At 43.4% G+C, this 11,509-nt stretch overlaps 1 long non-coding RNA gene across 1 annotated transcript; it reads right to left on the bottom strand.

Annotated features, from left to right (window-relative positions):
* Positions 1-1,425: 1,425 nt before the first annotated feature.
* On the bottom strand, positions 1,426-11,308 carry LOC145348414 (uncharacterized). Its single transcript, XR_013887937.1, has 5 exons — positions 11,258-11,308; positions 6,778-6,827; positions 5,272-5,367; positions 2,254-2,327; positions 1,426-1,499 (listed from the first exon to the last, which is right to left on the bottom strand). It is a non-coding gene; the product is annotated as an uncharacterized LOC145348414 (long non-coding RNA).
* Between the last annotated feature and the right edge of the window lie 201 nt (positions 11,309-11,509).

Raw genomic sequence — 11,509 nt, 5'->3', positions numbered from 1 at the left:
AAGGAGACATCAGTCTGAACCTGGAAGGGGGATGATTGGGGGTGGTGTGATTGAGTGGCCAGAATAGGAACGGGTTCTCCAGGAAGGGGTGGGCCTTGCTGCTGGGATGGGTTGCTCATTGGCCACAATGAGATTTTGGCCCTGTCCCTCACATAAAATATGAGCTGCGGCTGAGGAAGAAAACCACTTAATAGTTTATCAATTGATCTCAAGTGGTCTAAAAGAGGGCGAGGTACCTGCCTGCCAACGGTCCTAACACCATGGTAACATACCAGCGGAGTCAAGTAGACAACGGACACAAGCATCCCCTGCCAATTGACTCAATGTAATTGTGTCTACTGCCTGCCAACCTGTTCCCTGTGACGAGGGATTGTAAAATTCCAGCTGATTTTTCGAAAAGTTTTTCTAAGAAGCAATGATTCCAAGTGATCTTTGCCTCGTGTCATTGATCTCACTACGGTCTGATGACTGCAGCATAAATCTGTAACCGTGAAATGTGTTTCAACCATGACAACATAAATGAAGAAGTGAAAATAGTTAATCACCTTTCTGCTTCTAAAAAGCAGCACGGATGTGGATTGCTTCCACTTGTGATTTGAAAGATGATTTGCAGTCAAATCTAAGATATAAATGAGACAAACATCAGACTGGAGTCAAGCCTAAATTAAACATGGAAGGTAGAAGATGACAGTCAGACATAAATAAATGCGAAAAGCAGACTTCATGTCCATTGCCTGTTTAATGTTCGCTTTGTCTGAATAAGAAAATTTCAACTTTAATGTTGAGCCAGCCTGGGATATAATCCATGAGGCACCTCAGTACATCACCCAAAGTAGAACTTCAGAAAATCAAAATGTGTGATTTGACTTACGTGCTGAGGATGATAATGAACTGGTTGTGGGTGGTCACCATTTTGGTCATTCAGCACTAGGCGTATTTGCTTTGTGTGGCAATATCTTAAACTCCCACACATTGTCAAAACACAGCCCATATCGTTTGCTGGATCGCTTGCACCAAGTTATTGCAAACCGGTAAGTTAAACCTCTATCTGTGGGGTGAAAGATTGAGGTTGCCTATCAATGTGAATATGGCATGTTGTGGCTGAAAAGCTGCAGCTGAAGTGGTGATAGGGGAGGTGGGGGGCTGCGTGGGGTGGGGGTGGGGTGTTGGGTTTGACTTATTCACCTGCCGACGTGGGGTGACATCAATGACAGCAGCAGGAGCAGAGACTCCTGCCACTAGCAAACAACGTCCTACCTCCCGCTGGCGGGAAACATACAGCAGGGAGGCCGGATAATCTCGTCAATGATTGGGGCTGAAAACGGGGTTGTCTTACACACCCAGTCAATTTAAACACTGTGATCTGTGGTAAAATATTTTAGTTCTGACAATATAGTGACCAACTGAGGATAAACAATCACCTGTTTTCTTTCAAAACACCTGCACAAAACTTGGATTATTTTATACAAGTAGACTTTGAAGATGATATCCAGTCAAATCTAAAATATAAAGGAGAACACATCAGATTTACATCAAAATTAAATTAAAAACTACTGGTTGAAGACTGCATGCAAACTTAAATACTGGGTGATAAATGCCACAGTTTTCATCTGCCACCATTTTTTTGCCCTTTCAGGGTCTGCTAAGAAACGTAATACTTTAATTTGTGCAGTCAACATTTTTCAATGCATTTATTCAAATTCAATCTCCCTTCACCCAATTGTGTTGCCTCTCTGGGGCGCTCCATGGTCTCCACGTGCTTCTGAGATTTTGCACAGTTCTCTTTACTCTGGTGTACAAAAAAAATCTTTCTTTCGCTTTACTTTTTACGCTCTCAGCCAGCTAGCATGGCCTTCAATAATGTCACATTCATGCCATTCCCTCAGGAATTGAATACCCTGTTAAATTGTCACAGGAGAAACCAACACATGTCGGCCGAGACAACCTGGGATTGAATCCTTCAGATACCTCAGTGGGCCACTCAAAATGGGATTTTTGATTTATATAGCACCTCGCACAACTGGAAGGATGTCCAAAGAGCTTCATACCAGAAGTAGAGAATTGGCCTTAATGAGTGATTCTAAAATTGCAGCCGATTTTTCGAAAATTTTTCCTAAGAAGCAATGATTCCAAGTGATCTTTGCCTCGTGTCACTGATCTCACTACGCTCTGACGACTGCAGCATAAATCTGTAACCATGAATTGTGTTTCAACCATGACAACATAAATGAAGAAGTGAAAATAGTTAATCACCTTTCTGCTTCTAAGCAGCAGCACGGACGTGGATTGCTTGCAAGTGTGACTTCAAAGATGACGTGCAGTCAAATCTAAGATATAAATGAGACAAATATCAGACTCGAGTCAAACCTAAATTGAACATCGAAGGTAGAAGATGGCAGTTAGACTTAAGTAGATGCCAAAAGCACACTTCATGTCCATTGCGTTTTTAATGTTCATATTGTTTCAATAAGAAAATTTCAACTTTAACATGACCACTGAGCCAGCCGGGATATAATCCATCAGGTACCTCAATACATCATCCAAAATAGAACCTCAAAGGATATCCCAAAACATTTCTCACTTTCCAGACGCTTCATTGGTTGCCGTCTATTACAGAAAAGACACCATACAATTTGCATACAGCAATTGTCACACGCAGCGATGTGATACCGAATAAATCATCTATTTTAGTAAACTTGTTTTGAGATAGATATTGGCCAGAACAGGAGTGATAACTCTGCTATTGTTTTTTGAATAGTGTCATGGGATCATATGACCACCTAAGGGACAGAGACTTGATAAAGTGTTTCATCCTGAAGGTGGCACCTCTGACAGAAGAAACATTTTCAATTTGCCCCATTGCCAATTGCCACAATGCAGACAGGATCACTCTCACTGGCATTCATGTTTCCATTTCTCCCACATCTGAATTTGGCCTAACATTCCAACTTTGACAAATTCTGTTCAACTCAGAGTGATTTCAAAATACCTGAAAGCGCTTCACGCAAAACCTGCGTGATGCTCCCGCAGTGGTTGTTCTTTCACTCCACTTGAAATAACACTTTCCCAATAACTCTAAAAAATACTGTGAAAGAAAAAGGCAAGAAATACGCTAAACAGCATAAAGATCAACAGTGTTCGCAACACGTTGACCCAAGCGGAAGTGAAGTGCACAGCTGTTTTTGTTGACTATTCGTCATACCTGGAAAAGCTTCCATGGTTATGGAATTTTGCTGTTATAGTCAGAGTATTGTGAGGTCTGATCAATTTTAAAGGAAAACCTTGTTAAGAATCAAAGTCTGTTTGAACAGTTAAGGCTCACGTAATATTTCACTTGTGGAACCCTTCATCACTAACAACAGTTGTGGGGGGGGGTGGTGATTGTCAGTTGGTGGGAGGTTTGGTAAATTGGGCTCCGTGCTATGAGTGCGTGCAGCTTTATCTGTCCCCATGTCACTGCTATTTTACTAGCAGTGCAGGAAGATGTTGGGAGGATCACCCACTCATCCGCAGGTTAGTTATGACCTCAGCCTCTTCCCCCATTATCGCTCAGATTTTACCTGTGGCAGGAAAGGCCGGAGCCATGTCTACAGATTTCACTGGTTGGGCTGGTGGGCTGTCCAGAGATGGGGTGCCACAATTTACAGGACTCCTGTTGCCAATTCAGAGGTTTTCGCAAAGGTCATCTTACCTTTGCTTTCCTCCAATCGCTCTGCTGTGTCCACACCATCGAATACTTCCACACCCATTCAATTGGCTGGCCTCTCTGGGGCTTGGTAAGATTCCACACTTGCCTTAAATCCTTGCCTTCATTTCTGAATGCCTACTTCAGGACTGGCAGCGGTTCCACCTGTAGCGCTGCTGTGTTTTAATTGTCCTGCAGTCTTGGAGACGAGACTACTGCCCCTGATGCGGGTCCACAGCATGGTAATAGTCATTAGTCATTAAATGGCTGCCAAGTGAGCTGGCCAAGCAGGGGCATACCTTGTCCCTGAATTTATACTGAGTGGAAAACTGACTAGGCCATTTCCGAGGGCAGTAAGACTCAACCACACTGCTTTGGACCTGTAGGCCAGTCCATGAAAGGATGGCAGATTGGTTGCCCATTGGTCACAAAGAGACTTGGGCCCTGTCCCTCACATAAAATATGAGCAGCAGCTGAGGAAGATAACCTCTTAAGAGCTTATCAATTTAGCTCAATTAGTCTAAAGGAGGTCGAGGTACTTGTCAACTATCCTACCACCATGCTAACATACCAGTGGAGCCAAATAGATAATGGACACTAGCATCCCCTGCCAACTGACTCAATATCATTGTGTCCACTGCCTGCCCACCTGTTCCTGTGATGAAGGATTTTAAAATTCTGGCTTATTTTTCCAAGAGTATTCTTTTCAAAGCATTGATCTGACAAAGGTCTGCAGCATAAATCTGTAACCATGAAATGTGTTCCAACCATGACAAAATAAATGAACAAGGGAGAATAGTTAATCACATTTCTGCTTCTAAGCAGCAGCACGGAAGCTGGATTGCTTCCAAGTGTGACTTCTAAGATGATATGCAGTCAAATCTAAGATATAAATAAGACAAACATCAGGCCTAAATTAAAACATGGAAGGTAGAAGACTGCAGTCAGACTTAAATAGATGGCAAAAGCAGACTTCATGTCCATTGCCTTTTCAATGTTCACTTTGTTTCAATAAGAAATTTTGAACTTTAACGTGATCACTGAGCTAGCCTGGGATAGAAACCATCAGGCATTCAATACATCACCCAAAATAGAACCTCAAAGGATATCCCAAAACACTTCACACTTTCCAGGTGCTTCATTGGTTGCCATCACGGCTATTAGACAGAAAAGACACCATACAGTTTGCATACAGCAATTGTCATAGAACCCAATGTGATACTGAATAAATCATCTATTTTGATCAACTTGTTTTGAGATCAATATTGGCCAGAACAGGAGTGATAACTCTGTTATTGTTTTTTGAATAGCATCATGGATCTTATGACCACCTAAGGAACAGAGACTTGATAAAGTGTTTCATCCTGAAAGTGGCACCTCTGACAGAAGAAACATTTTCCATTTGCCCCAAATCAGACACAAAAGTGGCCAATTTATTTTTGGTTGTGCGGAGCCATTGCCAATTGCCACAATGCAGACAGGATCACTCTCACTGGCATTCATGTTTCCATTTCTCCCACATCTGCATTTGGCCTAACATTCTAACTTTGACAAATTCTGCTCAACTCACAGTGATTTCAAAATACCTGAAAGTGCTTCACGCAAAACCTGCGTGATGCTCCTGCAGTGGTTGTTCTTTCACTCCACTTCAAATAATGCTTTCCCAACAACTCTAAAAACTACTGAGAAAGAAAAAAGCAAGAAATCACTAAGCAGCACTAAGGTCGACAGTGTTCGCAACACATTGACCCAAATGGAAATGAAGGTGCATATCTGGTATTGTTGACTATGTCGTCATAGCTGGAAAAGCATCCATCGTTACGGAATTTTGCTGTAATAGTCAGAGTATTGTGAGGTCCCATCAATTTTAAAGGAAAACATTATTAAGAATCAAAGTCTGTTTCAACAGTTAAGGCTGATGGAATATTTCACTTCTAGAAGCCTTCATCGCTAAGAACATCGGCGGGGGGGTTGATGTGGTGATTGTCAGTTGGTGGGAGGTTTGGTAAATTGGGCTCCGTGCTTTGAGTGCCTGCGGCCACTTATCTGTCCCCACGTCACCGCTATTATACCAGCAGTGCGGGAAGATGTTGGGAGGATCACCCGCAGGTTTGTTGTGACCTCAGCCTCTTCCCCCATTATCGCTTAGATTTTACCTGTGGAAGGAAAGGCCGAAGCCAAGTCTACAGATTTCACTGGTTGGGCTGGTGGGCTGTCCAGAGGTGGGGTGCCACCATTTACAGGACTCCTGTTGCCAATTCAGAGGTTCCCACAAAGGCCATCTTCCACTTGCTTTTCCCCAATCGCTCTGCTGTGTCCATACCATCAAATACTTCCACACCCATGCAACTGTCTGGCGTCTCAGGGGCTTGGTAAGATCCCACACTTGCCTTAAATCCCTGTCTTCATTTCTGAATGCCTACTTCAGAAATGGCTGCAGTCCCACTAGTAGCGCTGCTGTGTTTTAATTGTCCTGCAGTCTTGGAAACGAGACTACCGCCCCTGGTGCGGGCCCACAGCATGCTAACAACTACCCAATAGTTATTAAATGGCTGCCAAGTGAGCTGGCCAAGCAGGGGCACACCTTGTCCCTGAATTTATACTGAGTGGAAAACTGACTAGGCCATTTCAGAGGGCAGGAGGACTCAACCACACTGCTGTGGACCTGTAGGCCATTCCATGAAAGAACGGCAGTTTGGTTGCCCATTAGTCACAAAGAGACTTGGGCCCTGTCCCTCACATAAAATATGAGCAGCAGCTGAGGAAAATAACCTCTTAAGAGGTTATCAATTTAGCTCAAGTGGTCAAAAGGAGGTCAAGGTACTTGCCAACTATCCTACCACCATGGTAACATACCAGTGGAGTCAAATAGACAATGGACACTAGCATCCCCTGCCAACTGACTGAATATAGTTGTGTCCACTGCCTGCCAACCTGTTCCTGTGATGAAGGATTTTAAAATTCTGGTCCAATTCCCGATGAGTAATTTCTTAAAAGCATTGATCTGACAAAGGTCTGCAGCATAAATCTGTAAGCATGAAATGTGTTCCAACCATGACAAAATAAATGAACAAGTGAGAATAGTTAATCACCTTTCTGCTTCGAAGCAGCAGCACGGAAGTTATTTGCTTCCAAGTGTGATCTAAGATATAAATAAGACAAACATCAGGCCTAAATTAAAACATGGAAGGTAGAAGACTGCAGTCAGACTTAACTAGATGGCAAAAGCTGACTTCATGTCCATTGCCTTTTTAATGCTCACGTTGTCTCAATGAGAAAATTTGAAAATTAACGTGATCACTGAGCTAGCCTGGGATATAATCCATCAGGCACTTCAATGCATCACCCAAAATAGAACCTCAAAGGATATCCCAAAACACTTCCCACTTTCCAGGTGCTTCATTGGTTGCCATCATTGCGAATAGATAGAAAAGACACCATACATTTTGCATACAGCAATTGTCATACACAGCGATGTGATACCGAATAAATCATCTATTTTGATAAACTTGTTTTGAGATCGATATTGGCCAGAACAGGAGTGCTAACTCTGCTATTGTTTTTTGAATAGTATCATGGAATCTTATGACCACCTAAGGGACAGAGACTTGATAAAGTGTTTCATCCTGAAGGTGGCACCTCTGACAGAAGAAACATTTTCCTTTTGCCCCAATTCAGACACAAAAGTGGCCAATTTATTTTTGGTTGAGAGGAGTCACTACCAATTGCCACAATGCAGACAGGATCACTCTCACTGGCATTCATGTTTCCATTTCTCCCACATCTGAATTTGACCTAACATTCCAACTTTGTCAAATTCCGCTCAACTCTGAGTGATTTCAAAATACCTGAAAGCGTTTCACGCAAAACCTGCGTGACGCTTCCGCAGTGGTTGTTCTTTCACTCCATTTCAAATAACGCTTTTCCAATAACTCTAAAAACTACTGAGAAAGAAAAAGGCAAGAAATACACTAAACAGCACTAAGATCGACAGTGTTCGCAACCCATTGACCCAAGCGGAAATGAAGGTGCATATCTGTTTTTGTTGACTATGTCGTCATAGCTGGAAAAGCTTCCATGGTTACGGAATTTTCCTGTAATAGTCAGAGTATTGTGAGGTCTGATCAATTTTACAGGAAAACATTGTTAAGAATCAAAGTCTGTTTGAACAGTTAAGGCTGATGGAATATTTCACTTGAGGAACCCTTCATCGCCAGCAACAGTGGCGGGGGGGTTGTGATTGTCAGTTGGTAGGAGCATTGGTAAATTGGGCTCCATGCTATGAGTGCCTGCGGCCACTTATCTGTCCCCACATCACTGCTATTTTACCAGCAGTGCGGGAAGATGTTGGGAGGATCATCCACTCATCCACAGGTTATTTGTGACCTCAGCCTCTTCCCCCATTATCGCTCAGATTTTACCTGTGGCAGGAAAGGCCGGAGCCATGTCTACAGATTTCACTGGTTGGGCTGGTGGGCTGTCCAGAGATGGGGTGCCACAATTTACAGGACTCCTGTTGCCAACGTTGAGGTTCCCGCAAAGGTCATCTTACCCTTGCTTTTCCCCAATCGCTCTGCTGTGTCCACACCATCAAATACTTCCACACCCATGCAATTGGCTGCCCTCTCTGGGGCTTGGTAAGATCCTAGACTTGCCTTAAATCCCTGCCTTCATTGCTGAATGCCTACTTCAGGACTGGCTGTGGTCCCACTGGTAGCGCTGCTGGGATTTAATTGTCCTGCAATCTTGGAGACGAGACAACACCCCTGATGCGGGTCCACAGCATGCTAACCACTACCCAATAGTTGTTAAATGGCTGCCAACTGAGCTGGCCAAGCAGGGGCAGACCTTGTCCCCAAATCTTACACTGAGTGGTAAACTGACTAGGCCATTTCAGAGGGCAGTAAGACTCAACCACACTGCTGTGGACCTGTAGGCCAGCCCATGAAAGGACGGCAGATTGGTTGCCCATTGGCCACAAAGTGACTTGAGCCATGTCCCTCACATAAAATATGAGCAGCAGCAGAGGAAAATAACCTCTTAAGAGGTTATGAATTTAGCTCAAGTGGTCTAAAGGAGGTCGCGGTACTTGCCAACAATCCTGCCACAAAGCTAACATACCAGTGGAGCCAAAGAGACAGTGGAGACAAGCATCCCCTGCCAACTGACTCAATATCATTGTGTCCACTGCCTGCCAACCTGTTCCTGTGATGAAGGATTTTACAATTCTGGTCTATTTTTCCAAGAGTATTCTTTTCAAAGCACTGATCTGACAAAGGTCTGCAGCATAAATCTGTAACCATGAAATGTGTTCCAACCATGACAACATAAATGAACAAGTGAGAATAGTTAATCACCTTTCCGCTTCTAAGCAGCAGCACGGAAGTTGGATTGCTTCCAAGTGTGACTTCTAAGATGATATGCAGTCAAATCTAAGATGTAAATTAGACAAACATCAGGCCTAAATTAAAACATGGAAGGTAGAAGACTGCAATCAGACTTAAGTAGATGCCAAAAGCAGACTTCATGTCCATTGCCTTTTTAATGTTCACTTTGTCTGAATAAGAATATTTAAACTTTAACAAGATCACTGAGCCAGCCTGGGATATCATCCATCAGGCACTTCAATACATCACCCAAAATAGAACCTCAAAGGATATCTCAAAACACTTCCCACTTTCCACGTGCTTCATTGGTTGCCATCGCTGTTATTAGATACAAAAGACACCGTACAATTTGCATACAGCAATTGTCACACACAGCGATGTGACACCGAATATATCATCTATTTTAATAAACTTGTTTTGAGGTAGATATTGGCCAGAACAGGAGTGCTAACTCTGCTATTGTTTTTTGAATAGTATCATGGAATCTTATGACCACCTAAGGGACAGAGACTTGATAAAGTGTTTCATCCTGAAGGTGGCACCCCTGACAGAAGAAACATTTTCTATTTGCCCCAATTCAGACACAAAATTGGCCAATTTATTTTTGGTTGTGAGGAGCCATTGCCAATTGCCACAATGCAGACAGGATCGCTCTCACTGGCATGCATGTTTCCATTTCTTCCAAAACTGAATTTGGCCTAACATTTCAACTTTGACAAATACTGCTCAACTCTGAGTGATTTCAAAATACCTGAAAGCGCTTCACGCAAACCCTGCGTGACGCTCCCGCAGTGGTTGTTCTTTCATTTCGCTTCAAATAACGCTTTCCCAATAACTCTAAAAACTACTGAGAAAGGAAAAGGCAAGAAATACGCTAAACAGCACTAAGATCAACAGTGTTCGCAACACATTGACCCAAGCGGAAATGAAGTGCATATCTGTTTTTGTTGACTATGTCGTCATAGCTGGAAAAGCTTCCATGGTTACGGAATTTTCCTGTAATAGTCAGAGTATTGTAAGGTCTGATCAATTTTACAGGAAAACATTGTTAAGAATCAAAGTCTGTTTGAACAGTTAAGGCTGATGGAATATTTCACTTGAGGAACCCTTCATCGCCAGCAACAGTGGCGGGGGGGTTGTGATTGTCAGTTGGTAGGTGGTTTGGTAAATTGGTCTCCATGCTATGAGTGCGTGTGGCCATTTATTTGTCTCCACATCACTGCCATTTTTCCAGCAGTGCGGGAAGATGTTGGGAGGATCACCCACTCATCCACAGGTTAGTTATGACCTCAGCCTCTTCCCCCATTATCGCTCAGATTTTACCTGTGGCAGGAAAGGCCGGAGCCACGTCTACAGATTTCACTGGTTGGGCTAGTGGGCTGTCCTGAGATGGGGTGCCACAATTTACAGGACTCCTGTTGCCAGTTTAGAGGTTCCCGCAAAGGTCATCTTACCCTTGCTTTTCCCCAAACGCTCTGAACACCATCAAATACTTCCACACCCATGCAATTGGCTGGCCTCGCTGGGTCTGGCTGCAGTCCCTCTGGTAGCGCTGCTGGGATTTAATTGTCCTGCAGTCTTGGAGACGAGACTACCACCCCGATGCGGGTCCACAGCTTGCTAACAACTACCCAATAGTTGTTCAATGGCTGCCAAGTGAGCTGGCCAAGCAGGGGCAGATCTTGTCTCCGAATCTTACACTGTGGAAAACTGACTAGGCCATTTCAGAGGGCAGTAAGACTCAACCACACTGCTGTGGACCTGTAGGCCAGCCCATGAAAGGACGGCAGATTGGTTGCCCATTGACCACAGAGATTTGGGCCCTATCCCTCACATAAAATATGAGCAGCAGCTGAGGAAGATAACCTCTTAAGAGATTATCAATTTAGCTCAAGTGGTCTAAAGGAGGTCGCGGTACTTGCCAACGATCTTGCCACAAAGCTAACATACAAGTGGTGCCAAAGAGACAATGGAGACAAGCATCCCCTGCCAACTGACTCAATATCAATGTGTCCACTGCCTGCCAACCTGTTCCTGTGATGAAGGATTTTACATTCTGGTCTATATTTCCAAGAGTATTTTCTTAAATACATTGATCTGACAAAAGTCTGCAGCATAAATCTGTAACCATGAAATGTGTTCCAACCATGACAACATAAATGAACAAGTGAGAATAGTTAATCACCTTTCTGCTTCTAAGCAGCAGCACGGAAGTTGGATTGCTTCCAAGTGTGACTTCTAAGATGATATGCAGTCAAATCTAAGATGTAAATAAGACAAACATCAGGCCTAAATTAAAACATGGAAGGTAGAAGAATGCAGTCAGACTTAAATAGATGCCAAAACAGACTTCATGTCCATTGCCTATTCAATGTTCACTTTGTCTCAGCAAGTAAATTTGAACTTTAACGTGACCACTAAGCCAGCCTGGGATATA

Source organism: Carcharhinus amblyrhynchos, chromosome 9 (assembly GCF_965287045.1).
Source record: "Carcharhinus amblyrhynchos chromosome 9, sCarAmb.v2.hapA, whole genome shotgun sequence".
Classification (NCBI taxonomy): domain Eukaryota; kingdom Metazoa; phylum Chordata; class Chondrichthyes; order Carcharhiniformes; family Carcharhinidae; genus Carcharhinus; species Carcharhinus amblyrhynchos.
This window is presented reverse-complemented; position numbering and strand designations above follow the sequence as displayed.